The 23,600-nt window shown below is 48.4% G+C and overlaps 1 long non-coding RNA gene across 13 annotated transcripts; it reads right to left on the bottom strand.

The window, feature by feature from the left end:
- Positions 1–8,866: 8,866 nt before the first annotated feature.
- Positions 8,867–22,615, bottom strand: LOC311429078. 13 transcript variants are annotated; one of them, XR_014688033.1, is made up of 16 exons: positions 21,345–22,615; positions 21,174–21,223; positions 20,695–20,788; positions 20,450–20,585; positions 19,604–19,733; positions 19,325–19,407; positions 18,565–18,710; positions 17,218–17,407; positions 17,006–17,099; positions 16,228–16,327; positions 15,425–15,498; positions 14,849–14,994; positions 13,380–13,777; positions 12,553–12,585; positions 11,787–12,063; positions 10,970–11,309 (listed from the first exon to the last, which is right to left on the bottom strand). It is a non-coding gene; the product is annotated as an uncharacterized lncRNA (long non-coding RNA). The 13 variants fall into 13 exon arrangements; XR_014688034.1 differs by having other exon boundaries at positions 10,971–11,309; positions 17,218–17,385; XR_014688035.1 differs by lacking the exon at positions 17,218–17,407 and having other exon boundaries at positions 10,973–11,309.
- Between the last annotated feature and the right edge of the window lie 985 nt (positions 22,616–23,600).

Raw genomic sequence — 23,600 nt, 5'->3', positions numbered from 1 at the left:
TATGGTATTTAACTTTGGTTATTGTTACTGTGATTTTGGCTATTTTTCTGGTGGTAATAGTAGGTTCGTGGCATTGTTATAAGAAAGATATCGTTACGGTGTTACACAGTTCGGTTTTCTGACTTATCGCATGTGGAATTTGACTCTGACTATTGTTATTGTGATTTTGGCAATATTGCTGGTAATAGTAGTTTTGTGACATCGCTACTGAAAGATAATGCGTGCCCGTATTTTTGTGAGTGATACGTTTTGTGATACGCTTTTGCAAGTAACATGTGTATTCTGAAAGTGTAAACTGGAAAATGGGGGGGCAAACAAGCAGTGAAATTTTAAAGAAAAGTGTGTTAGGATGTGTTTTAAGTCACTGGAAGGATATTGGAGGATCTGCCGGTGGAAGTGTGAACAGGAAAACATTGATAAAATATCGTAATCAGTGGTGGCTGCTTTATAAGCTGGAATGTGGAGAAGAGTGGCCCCTAAATGGAACTTTAAACTATAATATTTTGCTACAGTTAATGTTGTTTTTTGAGAAGCAGAACAGGATGAAATGTTGTATACTGATGTTTCAGCATCTTGGTGGGAAAAGGTACGGAATTAAGTTGGCCCCTGACTGAGCCTTTGATGATGGCATTAGAGAAGTACAGGCTGGAGAAAGATAAAGGAAGTGTTAAAAGGGTTGTTGAAAGTGTTAAAGGTGTTTGAAGTTGAATGAGCAGGGAAAGAGGATGTAGGAATGTTAATAGTTCTGCCTCTGCCCGAGGCAGAGATCTTAAAATCATGGGTGTTAGCCCTTTGGGGCAAAGGGACCATGATGGGTCCAAGAGAGAGTTGTCACAGAAACAGAAAACCAGTTAACTCTTAAAACAACCTGAGTTCATGTGCGAGCTCAGATTGCCAATGGGACCGCTCAGGGAACTGTGGACAATTGCATTCCCCTGACCGACCCCCACTAAGACCCGAATCATCCTGAAAATTATGAACAGTTAAGTAAATACTAAAACCTGGATGAATTGGGAATTGAGAATATGCTTCCAACAAGGTCTAGAAGAAACCCCTATGGAATTTTTGGACCAACTCTGAAATGTAATGAAAATAAATAAATAAATAAATAAATAAATAAATAAATAAAACAAAACGGTTTGGACCTGGCTTCGGAGGACAAATTGACTAGTCTTTTCCTAGGGTAATTGACCCCTGATTTCAACAGGAATAATGGGGACTTGGGGAATCTACCCTAGCGGATCCTCCACTGGTTATAATGAAGCTAGGGGAGGAATGGAAGTGAAATTTCTTATTGATATGGGGCAACATATTTAGTTCTAAATCAAGCATTAATGCCTTTACAGAATTATTATGTTAGGGTAAAAGATGTGTCGTGGTTTAACCCGGCCGGCAGCTAAACACCACACAGCCGTTTGCTCACCCTCCCCCTCCCTCTCTGGGACGGGGGAGAGAAATGGAAAGTGAAGCCCGTGAGTTGAGATAAAGACAGTTTAATAAGACAAAATAAAATAATAATAATAATAATAATAATACAATGATGATAATAGTACCACTACTAATAATGTGTACGAACAAGTGATGCACAATGCAATTGCTCACCACCCGCTGACCGATGCCCAGCCTAACCCCGAGCAGTCCGGCCCCCTCCCCCTGGCTAGCCACCCCTATGTATTGTTTAGCCTGACGTCAGATGCTATGGAATACCCCTTTGGCTAGTTTGGGTCACCTGTCCTGGGTCTGTCCCCTCCCAGCTCTTACTGCACCCCCAGCCTGCCTGTTGGCAGGACAGAGCAAGAAGCTGAGATGTCCTTGGCTTGGTATAAGCACTGCTCTTTAACAATTAAAACATCGGGGTGTTATCAGCACTCTTCTCATCCTAAGCCAAAACATAGCATTCTACCAGCTACTAGGAAGAAAATTAACTCTGTTCTAACTGAAACCAGGACAAGGTGTAACCGAAAAGGCTTATTTTTGTGAACCTTTGAAGTACAAGTTACGGAAAAAATGGGGCATACACAGATTTTTACATATGCCTAGCTCCTCATGGGCACTCTTAGGTAGAGATTTATTAGAGCAAGTAGGAGCAGAAATTGTTTTTGAAAAAGGGAAAATGGAATTAAGTATAGGAGAAGAACAACTAACAAATGTGTTAAGTTTGGCACTAATACAAACTGACCCTAAAAGTGAAATACCTTTAGAGATCACAGATCAAGTATGTCCAGGAGTTTGGGCTACTGAAACCCCTGAAAGAGGTAAAAATGTGACCTTAATAATTATTAAATTAAAGCCAGGAGAGAAACCCATTAAGGTTAAGTAATATCCTTTGAGGATAGAAGATAGGAAAGGAATTAAAGAGATAATTAATAAATTTTTACAGTATGGATTATTGATTGAATGCGAATCAGAATACAATACACCCATATTGCCGATTAAAAAGGCAGATGAAAAAGCTATAGGCTAGTTCAGGATTTGAGGGCCATAAATAAAATCACTGAGGATTTACATCCAGTAGTGGCAAACCCTTATACTTTGCTGACTAAATTAAAGAATAGTCAAGTCTGGTTTACCGTACTGGATTTAAAAGATGCCTTCTTCTGCCTAGGTTTAGCCACAGAAAGCCAAAACCTATTTGCCTTTGAATGGGAAAATCCCGATTCAGGCAGAAAGACGCAGCTTACGTGGACATTACTACCTCAAGGATTCAAGAATAGCCCCACTATTTTTGGAAACCAATTAGCAAGGGAACTCGAAACATGGATGCCTCCGGACACTGAAGGTGCTTTGTTACAATATGTAGATGATCTCTTAATAGCTACCGAGACTAAAGGGAGTTGTATTCAATGGACTAGAAGTCGTCTTAATTTTCTGGGTTTAAATGGATATCAAGTCTCTTGACAGAAAGTCCAGCTGGCTCAACAAAGTGTGACCTATCTGGGATTTGACATTTCGGAAGGACAACGAGAACTAGGAACTGAACCTAGTTCTCACCACAGAGATGACTGTGCCTGCTGCCCTTCAGTACGTGCGCAGAGGCAGACCGGATGTCTTCGCCAACACAGTCCGGACAATGTATTAGCACACCCATGCACTGCCACGTTAGCTGTCATCACTAACTGCCAGGCAGGACAGCTCCAGACCAAACACATACACACACAGCCACGCCACAAACACTACAAACAAAACACACAACACAAGGCGCAAGAAAAAGTGACCCCCGGAGGGAAGCCCTATGGCAACAGCAAGTCACAACAGGTGCTCTGCACCAGACCCAAGGAGAGACTCAAATGTCACGACACGCGACCGGAAGACACTGCCAGAACTGGGGTGATGGAGGCCTAAAAAGCCTTCCTTCAAGACAAGAGACCAGAAGGATGGGGACTGAAAACCCCATATGATTCAAAGATTGAAGCCGAAATTCCTTTAAGCGGTATATTCTTTATTGCAGCGCTGGATGCACGGGGGGATCTCTCCACCTATCGTGCATACCCAAAGCAGAAAGCAGTCTTGAATTTATACAATCAATCTATCAATATTCTACCGGCGCCTATACATATTCATTGCCTACCCCCGCCTTCCCTCGCTTCTCATGCTAATTAGCCTTTTGGCACCTTGCGCCTGAGTAGAGCCTCCCAAGAACTGTGGGCAGGGGCCTTTGGGACGTGGGCAGGGGTCTTTGGGAGGAAGACCCCGAGTCTTCCTCACAGTGTACTTTTCATCTTTGGTCAGGAATCCGCTGAGTTGGCATGTTTCTTAATCGCAAGAGCTGGCTGTTGCTAATTCTTCCCTTTGTTGTGTCTTTATAATGAATTCCAACGTCCGGTTTTGAGATTTATAGTCCTTACATTTGTTTCTCTGTCCGTCTGCCGCTTCCTTATCGTGTGTTCCGGTGTCTTGTTTCGAGATATACAGTCCTTGTCTGGGGACTGTCCTTGCCTCCCCAATACCTCCTTAATCACATAAGACGACGCTTAGGAAATCAATTCCCAAGCAAGAGCTCCTGATGCGGCCCAGATGACTTCCACAAGAGCGAAGATGGAAACAGATGCGATCTCAAACCGAATATGATGCACGAGACCTGAAACAGAACTGCACTTCAAGCAGCGACTGCAAGACAAGAAGTGCTCGGATCAGAGCCACGATGACAAAACAAGCACTGAGGCCCTTCAGCACCGCTACCAAGTCGCCTGTCTGGTCAGTCCAGTGTAAAAAGCTAGAAGGATATCAAGACCCCAGAAGCACAGAACAGACATTGCAGAAGCAACACTACAGGACAGACGAACAGAAGGAAACTGTCCTGCCTGGTGCACGCACTCACGCTACAAAATAATCCCGCTGCTTCTATTAGCCTGGTGACCCAGCCACAAGCAGCCTGAACGTGACCCAGCCTGAACCACCCTCGCAGCGGCACCAAGTATTTTCAGCCAGCTGGCTCCACGCTGCTCTGGCTCCCAGCTCCCATTAGCCACCCCAGATATGCAAATACCAGGTGCCCCCCAACTTAGCTCTCAGGTTGCTGCATGGTAAATTCCCTCCGCCTCAAGAAATACACAGGCACTGGTCGTCATCTTAAAGAGTCAATTGCCAGGCTCATCATCAGCTGCAAAAACAGAGTACCAGCATTCACTAGCATGCCGGTCATGATGCCCACCTTCTCCACAACGCTGACTACTGCTGATGCAACATACAACTATGCTCACCTGTTCCTCTCCAAATCCAAGCTCCAACAGTGCAACCGGTATCATCCACACCACCTGGGAAAACAAAGGGATTAAATGATCGTTGCGTTCACAACACGTCACCCAATGGTGTGGTTTTGTTGTTGTTGTTGTTGTTGTTATTGTTGTTTTTTGTGTGTGTGTTTCCTGTATTTATTTATTTTTTAGTCTGCTTTAGCTCAACGGCATGCAGAGTGCAGACAAGAAAACTGGGGTGTTTCTAGAAGCAACAATCCCCACGCTTTTGCTGTAGCTTTGAATATTAAAAGGACAATACGACCCAGCAAGTAACTGGAACTTTCTTACCTGGAATTAGCTCAAACTTTTCTTCACATTGAAAGAAAAATCTAGGAGCAGAACACATTATACACCAACAAAATTGAGTCCATTTCATCCCCAGAAAAAAAATCACATGCTCTCATCCCCTCCTGTACGTCAGCCGCTTGCCTACCCCACGTGGCACACGCTTCCATCTGTTCTCTTTACCCACTTATAGCACCTCTAAAAGGCAAACTGGAATTTTACTCTATTGGCTGTAGGAAAATAACTGCAGTGACAACCGCGCCCCAAACTGAGCCAGCAGCCCCTACTAAACATCCCTCTACTAAGTGAATTCCAAGCACTTAAAATCCAGAAATCCATAGACTCCAGCCTGCCTAAACAACCCTGCAACGGACAGAAGGAAAAACAAAGCACTGTCCCCAAAGAGCAGCCCAGGCAGAAGGAGCTCTCTGATGGCATGCCTGGGGCTCATATAGCATTTAGCCCCGCCCAGCACCCAAACCCAATCACCTGGGAAAGGGGAGGGGCAAAGCACATGAAAGTAGGAAGAGAGCAAAAGGAGCAGCTGTGTTTTGTTTTGTTTTGTTTTCCTTTCCTTTGTTTTTTAAAATCTGTTTTATCTCAAAAACATTCAGAGAGCAGACAAGAGACCTGTGGTGTTTCTAGAAGCAAAAATCCCCTTTCGCTTTTGCTGCAGCTTTTAATGTTGAACTGATAACGGCACCAAGCAAGTAACTGAAACTTCTTCAACTGGAATTAGTTTAAACACGCTCACCGTCATCTGCAAACACAGAGAACCAGCATTCACTAGCCCTAACCCTAACCCCAACCCTCACCCTAAACTCTAACCCTAGCCCCAGCCCTAGTCCCTAAGCCCAACCCTGGTTCCCGAGAACTTCATTTCCAGGCATGCTCTGGGCGCTCAACATGGCCTCCCGGAGGTCCGGAGTCCCAGAACTACATTTCCCGGCATGCTCCGGGCACCCAACACGGCCTCCCGGAAGTTCGGAGTCCCAGAACTACATCTCCCGGCATGCTCCGGGCAGTCAACACGGCCTACCGGAAGCCTGGTGCCGGAAAACTACACCTACCAGAATTCCCTGGACAGCCAGCACGGCCAATCAGAGGCCGAGCTTTCGAGAACTACATTTAACCGCACTCACTGTAACCCTAGCCCTTCCCGCCCTTACACAAAAAAGCCTCAAGCCCTATCCCTAAACATCCTCGAAACCCCTACGGACCTAACCCAAACTATTTACCACACTAAACCCCTGAAGTCCTATGCCTAAAACCCCTAACCCAATAAATTAAGACGCTCAAATCCCAAACCCGCAAAATTGAGATGCTCAAATCCCAAACCCAAAAAAATAGGACGCTCAAATCCCAAACCCCCTTCCAAAAAAGAAAAAGAAAAATCAAGAAAAAAAAAATCAAACAAAACAAAAACAACAAAAGGGGTAGATCTGGTGGCATCTGCCCTGTAACCCTGCAAAAATCACGAGGGACCTAGAACAACAAAGCAAACGCACAAAATAACATTGACATCCTATCCATAAATGTGCTATAACAATTAATCACCTCCAAAGAGCTTCAAGCAATAAATGCACATACTACTAGATCGGTTTCCTCTAAAAGATCGTACCAGACCCTGACCCACCAAAAGAACCCTGCATGTAGCTAACAGAAGCATCAACAAAGCACTGACCCCAAAGAGCAGCCCGGGCAGAAGGAGCTCTCTGATGGCGTGCCTGGGGCTCCTATACCATTTGGCCCTGCCCAGCACCCAAACCCAATCACCTGGGAAAGAGGAGGGGGCAAACCACAAGAAAGAGAGCAGGAGCAGCAGCAGCTGTGTTCTTTTATTTATTTATTTATTTGTTTGTTTTGTGCCTATCCCTAGTTTACAGCATGCAGAGTGCAGACAAAAGAACTGGGGTGTTTCTAGAAGCAAAATTTACCGTATTTATGCCTCAGCTTTGAACATAGAAAGGACAATACAACCAAGAAAGTAAATGAAATATTTTCCACGGGAATTAGCTCTAACGTTAGTGTTAGGTCAGAGGTTGGACTCAATGATCTTGAGGTCTCTTCCAACCTAGAAGATCTGTGATTCTGTGTGATTTACATATGAAGAAAAATCTAGGAGCGTAGGAAATTACACATCAAAAAAAACAACGACGTAATAAGCAACGCGCATGCACGGCCCCACGGCCGCCTGCAGTACTCGTTTTCCACCAGCAGGAGGCGGCAGAGGGCGCCCCCGGGCCCCACCGCGCATGCGCTCCCCTCGGCCGCCTGCAGTACTCGTTCTCCACCAGCAGGTGGCGGCAGAGGGCGCCCCCGGGCCCCACCGCGCATGCGCGCCCCCCGGCCGCCTGCAATACCCGATTAAAACCAGCAGGTGGCGGCAGAGGGCGACCGCGGGCCTCACCGCGCATGCGCGCCCCTCGGCCGCCTGCAGTACCCGACTAAAACCAGCAGGTGGCGGCAGAGGGCGCCCGCGGGCCTCACCGCGCATGCGCACCCCCCGGCCGCCTGCAGTACCCCTTTCCCGTCAGGAGGTGGCGGCAGAGGGCGCACGCGGGCCTCACCGCGCATGCGCGGCCCCCGGCCGCCTGCAGTACCCTTTTCCCACCAGCAGGTGGCGGCAGAGGGCGCCCGCCGGCGCCACCGCGCATGCGCGCCCCTCGGCCGCCTGCAGTACCCTTTTCCCACCAGCAGGTGGCGGCAGAGGGCGCACGCGGGCGTCACTGCGCATGCGCGTCCCCCGGCCGCCTGCAGTACCCGATTAAAACCAGCAGGTGGCGGCAGAGGGCGCCACCGGACCCCACCGCGCATGCGCGCCCCCCGGCCGCCTGCAGTACCCGAATAACACCAGCAGGTGGCAGCAGAGGGCGCCACCGGACCCCACCGCGCATGCGCGCCCCCCGGCCGCCTGCAGTATTCGTTTTGCACCACCAGGTGGCGGCAGAGGGCGCCACCGGACGCCCACGGCGCATGCGCGTCACCCGGATGCCTGCAGTACCCCTTTACCACCAGCAGGTGGAGGCAGAGGGCGCCCGCCGGCGCCACCGCGCATGCGCGCCCCTCGGCCGCCTGCAGTACCCTTTTCCCACCAGCAGGTGGCGGCAGAGGGCGACCGCGGGCCTCACCGCGCATGCGCGCCCCTCGGCCGCCTGCAGTACCCGACTAAAACCAGCAGGTGGCGGCAGAGGGCGCCCGCGGGCCTCACCGCGCATGCGCACCCCCCGGCCGCCTGCAGTATTCGTTTTGCACCACCAGGTGGCGGCAGAGGGCGCAGGCGGGCGTCACCGCGCATGCGCGGCCCCCGGCCGCCTGCAGTACCCGAATAACACCAGCAGGTGGCGGCAGAGGGCGCACGCGGGCGTCACTGCGCATGCGCGGCCCCCGGCCGCCTGCAGTACCCTTTTCCCACCAGCAGGTGGCGGCAGAGGGCGCCCGCGGGTGCCAACGCGCACGCGCGTCCCCCGGCCGCCTGCAGTACCCCTTTCCCACCAGCAGGTGGCGGCAGAGGGCGCCCCCCGGGCCCCACCGCGCTATGCGCGCCCCTCGGCCGCCTGCAGTACCCGAATAACAGCAGCAGGTGGCGGCAGAGGGCGCCCGCCGGTGCCAACGCGCATGCGCGTCCCCCGGCCGCCTGCAGTATTCGTTTTGCACCAGCAGGTGGCGGCAGAGGGCGCCACCGGACCCCACGGCGCATGCGCGTCCCCCGGCCGCGTGTAGTACTTGCTTCCCACCAGCAGGTGGCGGCAGAGGGCGCCCGCGGGCGTCATGCGGCATTCGTGGCGCCCGGCAGCCTGCAGTACTCGCTTCCCACCAGCAGGTGGCGGCAGGGGGCGCAACCGGACCCCCACCGCGCATGCGCCCCCCCCGGACGCCTGCAGTACGCATTTTCCACTAGCAGGTGGCGGCAGAGGGCGCACGCGGGCGTCACCGCGCATGCGCGGCCCCCGGACGCCTGCAGTACCCGAATAACACCAGCAGGTGGCGGTAGAGGGCGCCCGCCGGCGCCACCGCGCATGCGCGCCCCTCGGCCGCCTGCAGTACCCTTTTCCCACCAGCAGGTGGCGGCAGAGGGCGCCCCCCGGGCCCCACCGCGCTATGCGCGCCCCTCGGCCGCCTGCAGTACCCGAATAACAGCAGCAGGTGGCGGCAGAGGGCGCCCGCCGGTGCCACCGCGCATGCGCGCCCCTCGGCCGCCTGCAGTACCCCTTTCCCACCAGCAGGTGGCGGCAGAGGGCGCCCGCGGGAGGCCTTGGCGGGCGGATCACAGCTCGCCTACTGTGCCATTCGGAGCTTGGGGCTGTATTTTTTCCAACGTATTTGCTACCCACACCCCGCGGGGCAGCTTGTCTTACAAAGAAGTCTCTCTGTTAATATTCTCTTTAAGGCGGGCACGAAGCATCCACTGCTCTTCTAAGCAAGCAACCTTCCTTCTGTGCTCCCTTCGGGATGCAGGACTACGTGCACTCAGATTTATTCCACTCATTTTTCTTCCCCTTTTCATTGGCACAGTCTCCAAGGACGCCTGGCTTTCTTCTCACAGACTCGCGTCCGTTTCAGTGTAAGGCATCTTTTCCCTCCGCTGCTCTAATCCAAATTCAAATTATCCAGATAAAACAATAGCGAGGTAAGAGAGAACTGTCTGAGTTAAAGTCACCATCTTTCTGTAACTAATTTAGCAGACAGCTGTACCGCATCAGAGGAGGAGGTTTAGATGCTAACCAGGTCAGGCACATCACGGTCAAGTGAGCGCCCCCGGAATCACTAAAGAAACTTAAGGAAGAATCTACTAGAAGAAAGCTGTCTCCTCTTACCACCGCCTATTTAAAAGATAGTGTAGTACAGGCAGTTCTACGTGCATAAAACCACATACACACAGTATACCTGACCCAAGTAAATTCCCTCTTAGAAGTCCACCATTAAGCAAAAGAGGTGTATTGTGGTGACATACAGCTGCCGTGTAATGATCCTGAAGGGATGAATCGCCCTATGTATTCCAAGGTACTACTGTGGTTTGTTTGGTTTTTTTTCCCCCCCCCCCCCAAGTACGTTCAACAGTACAGGTAAGTACGTTCCCGCTAAGAAAAAGAGTTCAGAATTGTTTATAACGAGTTCGTTCCAAGTGTCACTTTCTCACTTAACGTAGTAATAAAGATACGCTGCTGCTTTTGGATTTTATTTCCTTCTTGAATCTCACTGGTGTAATTCCAATGGTCAAACAACCTCTTCCAGAAAGACCAGCCCACTGCTTCACAGGAGAAGGAAAAGATGTCTCACACACGCTGGCTAGTACTAAAAAGAGTAATAGGAAGAGAAGTTCAGGCCATCAATGTAAGTATGTTTCCCTGCCTCTTCTGCTGGCTGGTCAAGTGGAATCCTCAGGACAGCCCCAATACCTTGTGAAGAGCTTCTTAACGCCAGCACAACTTCAACCTGTCTTTTAAAAGAAAGCTGTTAAAGGAGCAGGAGGCTGTTTTTAAATGAGAACAACCGAAAATAAAATTATCTGAAGAGCCACTTACTACTGGCATATTACCGTTTAAAAGGAAAATATTAATTACGTGCAGGTGCTCCAGTCTTCGTTGCATTTTCTGTGATTCACAACATTACCTTTGAACAAAAGAGTAAGAGGAACGGAAGAGAGGATATTAACTCGGGTAACCAAGGATTTGGTAAGCTGGAACTTGGTGTCTTTAACACTTTAGCCTTGGAGCAAAAATGTACACCCTGTACAGGCTGAGCTGACTGATGAGGCAGGTGCTCCAGGGTACGTGCTACCGGGAGGTAAGTAACAAACACATTCCGCAGCTATTACCAGAAGTGGGGTTTCAGGATATGCAGACTGGTTTCACAAAAAATATTAGCGGTCTGTTGGTGACAGACAATTCGAGGAATTCAGCGCTGCCCATTACAGACTCCTCAGATCAGCACTTAACGAGAATTAATAAAAGGGTTTATTTTTTTATATATATATATATATATATATATACATATATATATATATACATATACATATACACACACCCACACCCACCCACCTATGTTCAAAAAAATGTATACAGTTAAAATATCAAATTAGTGATCCGGTAACAACACTGTTCAAAACCAATCTCTTTTGTATGAACATTAAAATAAATGCACACTTTTAAAAGCATTTATTTTTAGTGCTTCCAAAGCACAGCGTGTGCCAAGGCAAGGCCACCTGAAGAATCTCCGTCCTCCTCACGGGATGAAAGAGAACTGAAGTCAGGGACCTGGGAAGCCTCAGGTGCGCTTTCATAATGTCTGCAGATAAAAACAGAAGAGAGTCTGAGGTAGATTGTTTAGTAACCACCAAGTGGTAACAGTCACAGGGCTGTCTTTAGCTTTCATTAACACAACAGCAGTTTCTTTACTCTCGATCTACGCTGAATCTCAAGTTTAAAGGCATGGCTAGCAGTTCTCGGGAACAAGGCCCTCGTCTCTGTGCTGGCAACATGCAATATTACCAGTGCAGGTGTTTCTGGGAGTTTTGTTTGTTTGTTTGTTTTTTTATTGGGACACACACACACACACACACACCAGATGGGATCTCTCCACAATGCAGACACTGTGTGCATTTGACAGTGCCCCATTTTAGTGCGATCCACTGCCTATTGCACGTAAAACGGCTAATGACAGTATTCAAGTGAGTAAATTCTCACCACCTGCAGGAGGGGCAGCAATGGTTATTTTTTTCAGCCTGTTGAGCAAAGAGCACCCTCCACAGGAAAAAAGCCACACCTTTCATAGCACGTCCTTAAGGTTACAGCCCAGCTTCTGCCGATAGAGGTTCGTAAAGTTAAAGCTCTGCTGCTTCTTCTCGGACTCTGACAGTAAGATCACTTGACCGCCAGGATGGCGAGGGCAACAGCTACGTCCTCTTCCACTCTTCTGCGGCACAGCAAACTCATTCCCGGTCCGTATTCCTCTGGCTGGTACACTATTATCTACCGTTCACCTGATTAACTCTGTTGGGTAGGCTGTTGAACTCTAGCTCCTCTAGCGTTCTCTCTAAGTGCTGTATTAAGACACGATTTTTAAACCTAGGGAAGTAATTTCATTTCTTCTTCCAAAAACAGCAGTTAAATAACTCAGTATTATTTGGCCACGACAAACAGTATTAGCAGAGGCTCTCTGTTTCCAGCATGGAAGAGCTTCCCTCATTTCTGACGCCAGAATGGCAAATTTAATTTGATACAGCCATCTTTCCCCAACCCACGCAAATTCTGGGTCTTTCTTCCATAACCACCCGTATCTTTCTATTTCACACTTCAGCTCTAGGTAACGACCATTTACTTCAGAAAATACAACGGCAGTTTGACCGCTGAAACTGTAATAATTTAAGTATGTCAAAACAAAACACTTGTTTTGGAAAAGACTGAGATTTGCTATCATGAACAACGTTAGCGTTTAACTCCGAATCATTCGTATCTATACAAACCTTGCTCCTTCCCTTATAGCAAATTCAATGAAATACTTCTGAGTTTCCATCGGTCCTTGTACGTACCTCCTCAAGAAGAGAGAAGATTTTTTTCACGATCTTAAAGAAGAGATCCAAACGGATATTAGAAACAGATCTTGTAAATGCATTTTCAGTAAATCTCAACAGCCAAAGGAAAAACAACAAAGCCTAGAGTTTCCCATTTCTGCATACAGTAATGCACGTAAGAAAAAAAAGCCAGCATACCAATAATTTGAAGTGATATCGATTAGCTGATATTCAAATGTAACGCTGAATTTTGTTCTCTTAAAAGAGCAGTATCTAGAAACACCTGCCCTTGGAAAATGCAGACTAGGTTTAATCAGCAGAGAAGCCTTGCATCTCCACGAACACGCTGCCATGATCAGCAGTTAATAGAAACAAAGGGATACCAAGCCACGTTTCAACCTAGAGCTGTCATTTTTGAAAGCAGAGGTTTAAGATAACTACTCTTTACAAGATGACCGATCTATGTGGAGCATGAGCACGATTGTCTCGTATAAAGTTTAACAAAAAAAAAAAAAAAAAAAGTAGCGCCAAAGAATGAACCGGACACCTTAGATGTGAAACAACAGTATTTTTTCATTGGTTTCTGTGTTTTCTTCTCTGAACCAACTATGAAAACACGAATGGCGCTGTGACTAAGCCTGCTTAAGAGTGCTGCAGTAAGGACAGTGAGGATATAAAGTTGGACTGTGAATACATGTACTTACTTTCTTGTTCTTCCACTACTTGTACACGACTAATCAAAAATCATTCCAAATCTGAGGTTTTATTTTCAAAATAGATCCTCATTTCAAGAAAAAGTCTTCTGTACCCCTAGCCTATTTTTAATACACTAATAAAGAACTTACTTCTTCCACGTTTGCGAACCTCTTTCACCACTCTGATTTTAATGCCAGCATCGCTTCCCTCCAACATTGTAGGTGTTATTTTAAATCAATTTGGCACAGATTCAGAAGTAGACTCCATCACTCGTTTTTGGTCATCTCCAGCCACGCTGTAATTTAGAGGCCCTCGAACAAGTGCATTGGTACCAGGTTTACGATCCAAGCCGTCTTTGCATCATTTAAGCAATTGAACTCATCATGTAGAGAGTCTAAGTCACCAGGTGACATTTCATCCTCTCCCTTAACAGCTGGAACCGAAGAAGCCATTTGCACAGACAAGCCATCAATTTGCTTTTCCAGCAACTGACAGTTTTCTGCTTTCTTCTCTCCATTACCATCTTGGACAGTACTGATACCAGTGTCTGAAAATTAAGAAGGAGCTTAGTAGTGCATATAACTGCAGGATCAAAAAACACAGAAGGACGTTATTCTGCATCCCTTCTTGTTGAAAGTACTGTGGAGAGAGTTACTCAGCACTGTCAGATCACTTCAGTAGTTTTATTCACCCTTTGACGCAACCACAGGAATACCTCCTTTTGGGCTGCTACCGTCTCATATGACTGTCGTGAAGTTATTTGCTGTATTCCCATTTCAGTGACTAAAGTAAACTAAAGTTTCCCCTCCTTCCCCGAGTTCCAGCAAATTTTTCTTTCGACTCTGCTGCAACAGGTGGGTAAATTACTATTTGTGAGAAATTTAAAAATTTTTTTTTTTTTTTTTTTTACACACTTTCCTTCCCCACTTCTCCCTTCCCCACTATAGAATACACAAATGAGAATTAAAAGCTGAAATGAAATCCTTGCTACCGCCAAACCATCGTGGTGAAAGGTTTCAGCACTTTTTAGAAACAGTTCCAAATTATTGCTCATTCAGGACTTCGTTACCTATAGCAACAGCCTGTTTGTCTAAGCCGACCAAAGAAATTCAGTCCCAATTAACTCTAAAACTTACGTGTCCTTTTGAATTAACACAGAAAGCACGGAGACCTTTTTTTTTTTTCCTGCACATTATGTCCATTTATGACCACACAAGTTCCTGTACTACAACAACTCCAACATACTTTTATTTGTTGGCATGCCTTTGAGGTTCAGATATGGTGACGGAGATCCAGCAGCACAGGGTGGCCCTTTCCCACCAACATGGTTTGTCACAACAGTGACTGTGGCCGTCGCAATAGCGGCGACGTGCTACGCCTTCTCTCTTTAGTGATGCTGGAGTATTGGGCTCTCCAGGACGCTTGATCTTATTCTGAGGCCCAGCAACAAATTTATCTGCTTCATCTATCATCGTACCCTGAAAAGACTTTTTTTTTTTTTTTTAAATATAAGTAAAAAACAATTGCTTCGTCAATTCACTACCAGAGTATTTGCCTCCGTGTTACAATTCAGTTACTTTTCAAATAATGATACAGCAGATAGCAAGACTTCTCCTACCTTCTCATCCTGTTTGAACAGACTGCCAAGTGTATGAAGAAGCCTTTTTGGTTGATCTGGATCGATCTCCCGAAGGGGTGAAGGCATCATTTTCAACTACTCCTGATGATTTCCCCTTTGAGCAACAGGAACGCCGTGAAGGCAGTCTGCAGCAGAACAAGGTATCTAAATTTAGTCTACCTTAAGACTAAGGAAATACAAGCCTCGCATGCTTCCATTTCCAGTGTTAGCATTTAAGATCTAGAAATCACTATTTCCTCCCTCTACAAAACAAAGGAAAAGCAAAAGGCAAATAAAGCCCCTCTTTCCTTTCACCGTCACTATAAGAACATCTACTGCATCCTGTTGCACAGGAAAGCTCACCCATGAAACTTAATTTTCAAATTCCAAGCACGCACAACATGTTTTGTGACAGAAGGCAGAAATTTCATTCTTTTCCTTCGGAATCTAGGGAAGGACGACTGACCCAAGAAACGATGCAAAGTCTACTTCCTCTCCCACACCGAGGACAGAAACACTACTTAGGTGAATTAAATAGCTGTACCAGAATATTAATAAATAATTGTGTCCATTTACCTTCATCCTGCCCCACGATATCCCTGCGTGTTTTCAGAAGATTGGTTCTCATTCCGGTTAGCTGATCTAGAAGACTGTGACAAGACATATCATATGCATTTCTGAATGCCCGTGGCTTCAAATCCTAGTTTTATAATAAAACAAGTAACTTTCAGTTAACCCGCGAGTTCTCACGCACAAAGAAATTGCTCTGTGGGCTGTACTACCGTTAACTACTAAAAAAACAAAACAAAACAAAAAAAAATTCCAAAACAACTTCAGACATTCTGAACGTATTCTGAAACAACTTTCTTTCCATCTCTCCGGAAAGAGCTTTCCTCCTATCTGTGACAAAGGAAAAAAAAAAAAAAAAAAGTTGTGATCGCGGGAGTCGTTACACAAAGCCACACTCTGTGAATTCACTACTACAGTTAAGATCATTTTTAGTCAAAAATACCTCGGCAGCAATGCTATCACTGCAAACATAGCGTTGCCAAAAAAAAAAAAAAAAAAAAAAAAGAAATTCAACTCAAGATATAGGAGAGGGCGAGCTAAAAGCACAAATAACATGACCGATGGAGGCTGCAACAACCACCTGGTAGATGGTTGTCCACAGCCCTCGGATTGCATGGTCGTCTTTCCTGACAAACGAATACTGGAAGAACAGAAAAGATACACCGTGTGTCCGCAAAAGCCTTCGGGGAGACTACTGAAAGGAAAACCAAACCAAAAAACTAGGAACAGCAAGTGGCGTATACGTCAGTTTTGTTAACAGAGCACCACTAATGTACCAGGAATTTCCACATTCTTCGCCCCTCCTCTACCTTGAAAATGTCACCCAATTCTGTCAGTGTCTTCACCATCAGCATTTATTTATTTATTTCGTTTTTCACGTGGACATGCGAGGAAAACATTTCGAGTACCCTGTCATCGAGGAAGAAGAGGAGAGGGGGGAAAAAAAAAAAAAAAAGAGAGATGAGGGGGGAAGAAGCACTGCCATTCCTTTCCTCGGTAACGCGAGCAAAAAGCTCAGGCGCTCAGCAACAACGTGCTTTGAAAGATAAAACACAGAAGAAACTGCACGTTATTTAGTCTCAGCTACAGAGTCACGTGTATTTGTACCTGCTCATTTATTCATCTGCCAGTGTATTTTAGTACAAACGCTACAGAACATAGAAACCGCAAGGTTACTACTACCTTTTGTGACCGACGCGATCTTTGGCAGGAACAGCTATCGAAAAAGAACCAACAAAATCCCCTTCGTCGACAGCCATCCGAACCTTTATCGTCTAACAGCAGTCCTACAAACATCCCCTGGGATGCTCAACTCCTGAAACTTTCTGTTCAACTTGAGGCAGAACAAGCCCTTACCCTGGGCACCTTCACCCAGCTCTCCACTGCTAGCAGAGTAGCACCCTGATACTGTCCAGGACGCGCTGCAGCAGCCTACTCGCTTACGCGTATTTACTGCAGCCTGGTTCGAGACGCGCACAGAGGGACCCACGAAAAATCCACCCTTTCCTTCAGAGAAGTAAATACATACATACATACGGACGACACGGTAAGGAAGAAAAGCTGAACACACAGCATGCGGTCCTTTACCGTGGGGCAGATCCAGCATCAGCACAAGGAGCACGTGAGCGATCATCTACACCGGCCATCGCGACAAGCCAAACTCACGCACACAAGCCTCGACCTGAAAACACAGAACACATTAAGTTCCTTTATAGCTTATGGAAGTAACAACCAGCATCTCAGATGCAGTTGGATAGTTGGATTGCATCAGCTTAGGGACTGCCTCCTTCAAAACGCACAGGGGGGTGGGGAAACCAGTCTTGGAAACCTGTTGCCTAACAGGAAGGAGACTGTTGTCTTCTCCTCCATAGGTGACGTTCTTCCAAGCATCGTCCTGCTCCTGGATTTTACCAGCCGCGACGGGATGGTCCTACCGGCGTGAGTCGGGAACGCTTCCCACGGGGTTTCTGTGACACTGAAGTAAGTTTTCTGCAGGTACAAGTAACGCAGCACGAGACGGCAAGGAAGCTAAGGCACCGTCTGCAGCACAGCACGTGTGCGATATTGGGCCTGAGGGGACCAGTCAAAGCCTGCAGTAATCGCTGAACAGGTGGGCAAGCAGGGAGCCCTACGGGAAACAAAGCTCACGTTCTGCAAAGCTCTTTTCCCGTCAAGAAGACGGCCTTTTCTATTCAGCGCATTTACTGAACTTTAGGCTACTTCCCATTCGCTTTGGCAAGTTAGCCTTTGCGTAAGCCAAGAGGTTTTAAACTGCCAAGCACCACTGATGGTTCTTGTTCTCCAACAACAGGGAATTTCAATCAGGGCACTCGTTAACAGGAAAGCCTGGCTCTGTTTCACACAAATCACGTACCTAAACCACGGAGACAGGAGTCTGCAGGAAGAACTCTTTAAAAGGTGAACTTAAAGAGAAGGATACTACTCATTTTTCCAGAACTTCTGCAAGGACTGCGGCAAAAAAAGGCTGAACCAGGGACGTCTCTATCATCATCCCCTCTAGAATTCAGCAACTCCATACAGTTATGGGGCAAATACCACAGCTGCAGCGCAAGACAAACAAAGACCTCGAAGGTCACGTTTCTGCCTGCGTACCGAGTTCCGCTGGGAAGACCCCCCACCTCTGGAAAGACCCCCAGCCGCTCAACTCCCAAGCAACGTTGCCACGGCCAGTGCTTACGCAGAGTTTTGCTCTCTCTCGCTGCTCAGTACAGGCCCAAGGCCTCCTTTATTGCACACAGTTCAAGCAAAACTCTTGGGACATAACCAAGAGACAGGCAGACAGACAGACAGAAATTGCCTCTCACGTCTGTCCTCACTGACCGCAACCAGCGTCCTGGAAAGCCCCGCAAGCACCGGTCTATTCCTAGGACAACTCCGAAAGCTGAGGCGGGACAAAGTTTAGCCTCTCGTACCAAAGACTGAGCAACAGACAGAGCCTGACAGGCCAGTTCATTCTAGGTCTAAGAGGCTACTACGACTCGGCAGGCACTACGTGCCTTCCTTCCCTTTGCGCTTCCCAGCGCCGAGCAGCTCGCGCTTCCGCAAATTCAATGAAGCCTTGGAGCCGGGGCTGCAGGAAGCTTACGAGCACGCCTCGATTCCACCCCGAGGTCGCTGCGACTTACCTGGGCAGTCGGGACGGACGGGCTGCTCTCTCTCCTGAGAACCCTGCGACCGCAGCACGCCAGCTGCGGCTTTCCTCGCTTTACCCGGTGCGCCACCTTCGCTCGGCAACAAACCCCGCAGGGGTCCTAGCGGCGGGGAGCTGCTTCTGCCCCGGTGAACCGCAGCACAAGGAGAGAGCCGGCTGTCAGGACGCAGGGAGAGGAAAGCCTCCGAGGCGCGGCGCGGCGCAGCCCAACGATCAAGCGCAGCGAGGACCCGCGCCCGGCCTCAACACCCCCCGCCCCTCCCGGCCCGACGCTCCGAGGAGGCACCCCCGGAGGCTCTCGCTCGCCTCACCGCCGGCAACCGCGCTCGCCGCCAGCGGCAACCTGCGCCTCCCGGCGCGCACGGCCCGGCCCCGGCCCGGCCCCGGCCCGGCCGCGCAGCCCGGAGCCCACGTGGCCGCCCGGCAGCGCAGAACTACAGCTCCCAGCATGCCTCGGGACGGAGCACTCCAGCCAATCCAGAGGGGCGTCGGCCACGCGCACGCAACGGCACCTCCTCCTGCTGCCCTCTCTGCCCCCCCCCGCCGCCGCAGCCGCCCCCATCTCCCCTGTCCCCTCTCCCCCAGCCCCTCTCGTGCTCCGAGCATCTCCAGCATTTCAGGAACTGGAACCCTGGAACCGCTGACGTCTGGCACGTGTCAGAAACGTGGCAGGAGACGTACTCTGCTGTCGCAAGGCACTTGCAAAGCCGGCCCGACAGCTGAAGCAGACTCACACAGTCCACCGAGCAACTCGGGGCCCCCACTGCTGTCCACTCACCCTCATGCTTCGTTCAAGCTTCCGTGCCTACGCCCTGAGCTACAAGAAACAAAGAGAGAAGGTCACATCCACAATGGATACGCAAACAGCGCGGCACATGCAGAGGACTCAAACACAGAGACCAGAGTCAGACAAATAAAAAACAAACAAACAAACAAACAAACAAACTGAAGTCCACAAATGCCACAAGGCCATGAATGCATAGCAGCCCCGGCAGGGGTAATGACAGACATACCCTTTGCAGATGAAAAAGGTGACCCTGCTCAGACTCTTGGTAATACTGCACCAACGCGGTCAAGCCTCTTGTAGCATGTCATCAAGCTGGTTTTAGTCCTCTGGAGAGTTACACGAGTGGGTTGATTCATCTAGAGATTAAAATACAGATCAAACACAGGAGCGTATCATCCCACCATCCCAAAAAAAAAGTGAGCCAGCAACCTCTGCTAAATATCCCTCTATGAAGTGAATTCCAAGCCCTTAGAATTCCAGAAATCCATAGACTCCAGCCCGCCTAGAGAACCCGGCAACTGACTGAAGGAAAAACAAAGCACTTACCCCCAAAGAGCAGCCCAGGCAGAAGGAGCTCTCTGACGGCATACTTGGGGCTCATATACCTTTTGGTCCCACCCAGCACCCAAACCCAATCACCTGGGAAAGGGGAGGGGCAAAGCACATGAAAGTAGAAAGAGGAGGAGCGGCAGCTGTGGTTTATTTACTTATTTATAAGGCTTAGCTCAACAGCATGCAGAGGGCAGACAGGAGAACTGGGGAGTTTCTAGAAGCAACAATCCCCATGCTTTCACTGCAGCTTTGAATGTTAGAAGGACATTACCACCAAGCAAGTAACTGAAGCTTTTTCAGCTCGAATTAGCTCAAACTTTTATTTACGCAGAAAGAAAAATCTAGGAGCAGAACAGATTATACGCCAACAAAATCAATTCCGTTCCACTCGCAGCAAAAATCACTTACTTCAGCAGGCTATCTGAGAACCAAAAGGCTATGCTGATGGGTCAAAACACACTACAGGACACTGGGGCCGGGCCCTCCGCTGCACCCACTTAAAACCCATCCCTACACTCACCAAGGTGCAACCCCAACCCGAACACAGACGCAGCATTTCAGCCTCAACACAGTTTCCAGAACTGCTGGAAAGCAAGCTTCATCCTCAGCGAGGCGTGCTCAGGCTGCACAGGAGGGGGCTTCGGGCACCTCTTTGCCTACCGAAGGAGACCGCCATCAGCACCTGCTTTGTTCCGATCCTAAAGGCTAACATCACAGCCCACGTCGCCTGGGACACCTGATAAACAGAAGAGAAAGCAGCCATACCGTTTTCAAGCCGTCCCTGCACGTGTCGCTCCTCGATGATCTGCAACCTCTTCTCAAATCCTCAACCGCTTCTGTGGAGAGCCTGCCATGGCACCTGCAAAGCAAGACCCTTCGCAGTCACCTCGTGCTACTTGGCAGTTCTGCTCCAATCCAGCTCACAAACAGCCCGCCCTTCCCGTGCTGCTCTTCAGAGTGCAGCTTGGCCCCTCTGAGCCTGTGCGACACACCTGTGAAACAAAAAGAAAAGCATAGGCTGAAGCAGCATCCAAAGCCACAGCACAGCTGGGACAGTTACTCTCATCTGCTCCCTAACCTCTGCTCCCTCACCTGCCCTCGAGGCAGATGCTTCCATCTGCTCTCTTAGGCCAGCTACAACACCCCTGAAATATAAACAGGATTTTTACTGTACTTTGTGCAGGTAAGTAACTGCAGTGACAACTGCACCCCTAAAGTACCTGCTACATCTGTTCATCGCTCACCTTGCCAAAAGCAGCTCCGGTCAAGTCCCGCGTTGTACACTGTGTTTCAGCTTTAACAAATGAAAACGGTCACAAGATAATCATTCAGCTGCCAGCATTAGCACCCATCCCTCAACAACACAAAGGGACCCCGTTTACAATATTATCATTTCAAAACAGCAGCCCCCATACCTCAGCACACCTCGGAAGTAGACCAAGCCAGTCACCGAGCTGCCTACGGAGCGCTGAACAGTTCCGGAAGGAGCTCTTTCCTGTGACAGGTTCCTCCAAAGGTTTACACTCTACTGGGGACAGGAGAGAAATAAAAATAAAAGTTTCAAGAACCCCTTATCTGTAAGCTTTCAAGATTCCACAGACCTCCTCCTCAAGCACACCGTTCAAGCACTATGCGAGCAGCTGCTCACAAGCAGCTCAACTCTTCCCCCCCACACACACATCTGACAAACACCACAGAGATGACTGTGCCTGCTGCCCTTCAGTACGTGCGCAGAGGCAGACCAGATGTCTTCGCCAACACAGTCCGGACAATGTATTAGCACACCCATGCACTGCCACGTTAGCTGTCATCACTAACTGCCAGGCAGGACAGCTCCAGACCAAACACATACACACACAGCCACGCCACAAACACTACAAACAAAACACACAACACAAGGCGCAAGAAAAAGTGACCCCCGGAGGGAAGCCCTATGGCAACAGCAAGTCACAACAGGTGCTCTGCACCAGACCCAAGGAGAGACTCAAATGTCACGACACGCGACCGGAAGACACTGCCAGAACTGGGGTGATGGAGGCCTAAAAAGCCTTCCTTCAAGACAAGAGACCAGAAGGATGGGGACTGAAAACCCCATATGATTCAAAGATTGAAGCCGAAATTCCTTTAAGCGGTATATTCTTTATTGCAGCGCTGGATGCACGGGGGGATCTCTCCACCTATCGTGCATACCCAAAGCAGAAAGCAGTCTTGAATTTATACAATCAATCTATCAATATTCTACCGGCGCCTATACATATTCATTGCCTTGATTAAGGAGGTATTGGGGAGGCATTGGGGAGGCAAGGACAATCCCCAGACATGGACTGTATATCTCGAAACAAGACACTGAAACTCATGATAAGGAAGCGGCAGACGGACAGAGAAACAAACGTAAGGACTATAAATCTCAAAACTGGACATTGGAATTCATTATAAAGATACAACAAAGGGAAGAATTGGCAACAACCAGCTCTTGCAATTAAGAAACCTGCCAATTCAGCAGATTCCTGACCAAAGGTGAAAAGTACACTGTGAGGAAGACTCGGGGTCTTCCTCCCAAAGACCCCTGCCCACGTCCCAAAGACCCCTGCCCACAATTCTTGGAAGGCTCTACGCAGGCGCAAGGTGCCAAAAGGCTAATTAGCATGAGAAGCGAGGGAAGGCGGGGATAGGTAATGCATATGTATAGGTGCTTGTAGAATATTGATAGATTGATTGTATAAATTCAAGACTGCTTTCCGCTTTAGGTATGCACGATAGGTGGAGAGATCCCCCGTGCATCCAGCGCTGCAATAAAGAATATACCACTTAAAGGAATTTCGGCTTCGATCTTTGAATCAATCTGGCACCCCAGATGGGACGACCTCTCTGCCGGACCGCAGGACCCGCTGGGGACAGGACTCCCTAGGGTACCCCCGGGATTTCCCGGAGGGACTCCTCGACTCACCGGATCACTGCGGAGGCAGACAAGGACCCCATCATTGTAAGTGAGTATATTCTTTATTCTGGTTTGGTTTTCTGGTAGACCGGTCATCTGGGACTGTCCAGTAAGTCGGAAGGTGACTTCTGCAGGACAGTATTTGGTATATACTTTGTGGTTAGTGCCACAAGTATATCTGGGGACCTTGGGGTCCATCTGTATCTGGAACTGTCTGTAAGTCAGAAGGCGATCTTCTGCGAGGCAGTGTTTGGTATATACTTTGTGGTAAGCACCATAAGTATATTTGGGGACCTTAAGGAAAGAGCTCGCTTTAAGGTCCATCTGGAATTGTGTTGTCTATTTCGGTTTTCTGACTCATGGAGTATGGTATTTAACTTTGGTTATTGTTACTGTGATTTTGGCTATTTTTCTGGTGGTAATAGTAGGTTCGTGGCATTGTTATAAGAAAGATATCGTTACGGTGTTACACAGTTCGGTTTTCTGACTTATCGCATGTGGAATTTGACTCTGACTATTGTTATTGTGATTTTGGCAATATTGCTGGTAATAGTAGTTTTGTGACATCGCTACTGAAAGATAATGCGTGCCCGTATTTTTGTGAGTGATACGTTTTGTGATACGCTTTTGCAAGTAACATGTGTATTCTGAAAGTGTAAACTGGAAAATGGGGGGGCAAACAAGCAGTGAAATTTTAAAGAAAAGTGTGTTAGGATGTGTTTTAAGTCACTGG

Source organism: Aythya ferina, assembly GCF_964211825.1.
Source record: "Aythya ferina genome assembly, contig: HAP1_SCAFFOLD_294, whole genome shotgun sequence".
Lineage (NCBI taxonomy): Eukaryota > Metazoa > Chordata > Aves > Anseriformes > Anatidae > Aythya > Aythya ferina.
This window is presented reverse-complemented; position numbering and strand designations above follow the sequence as displayed.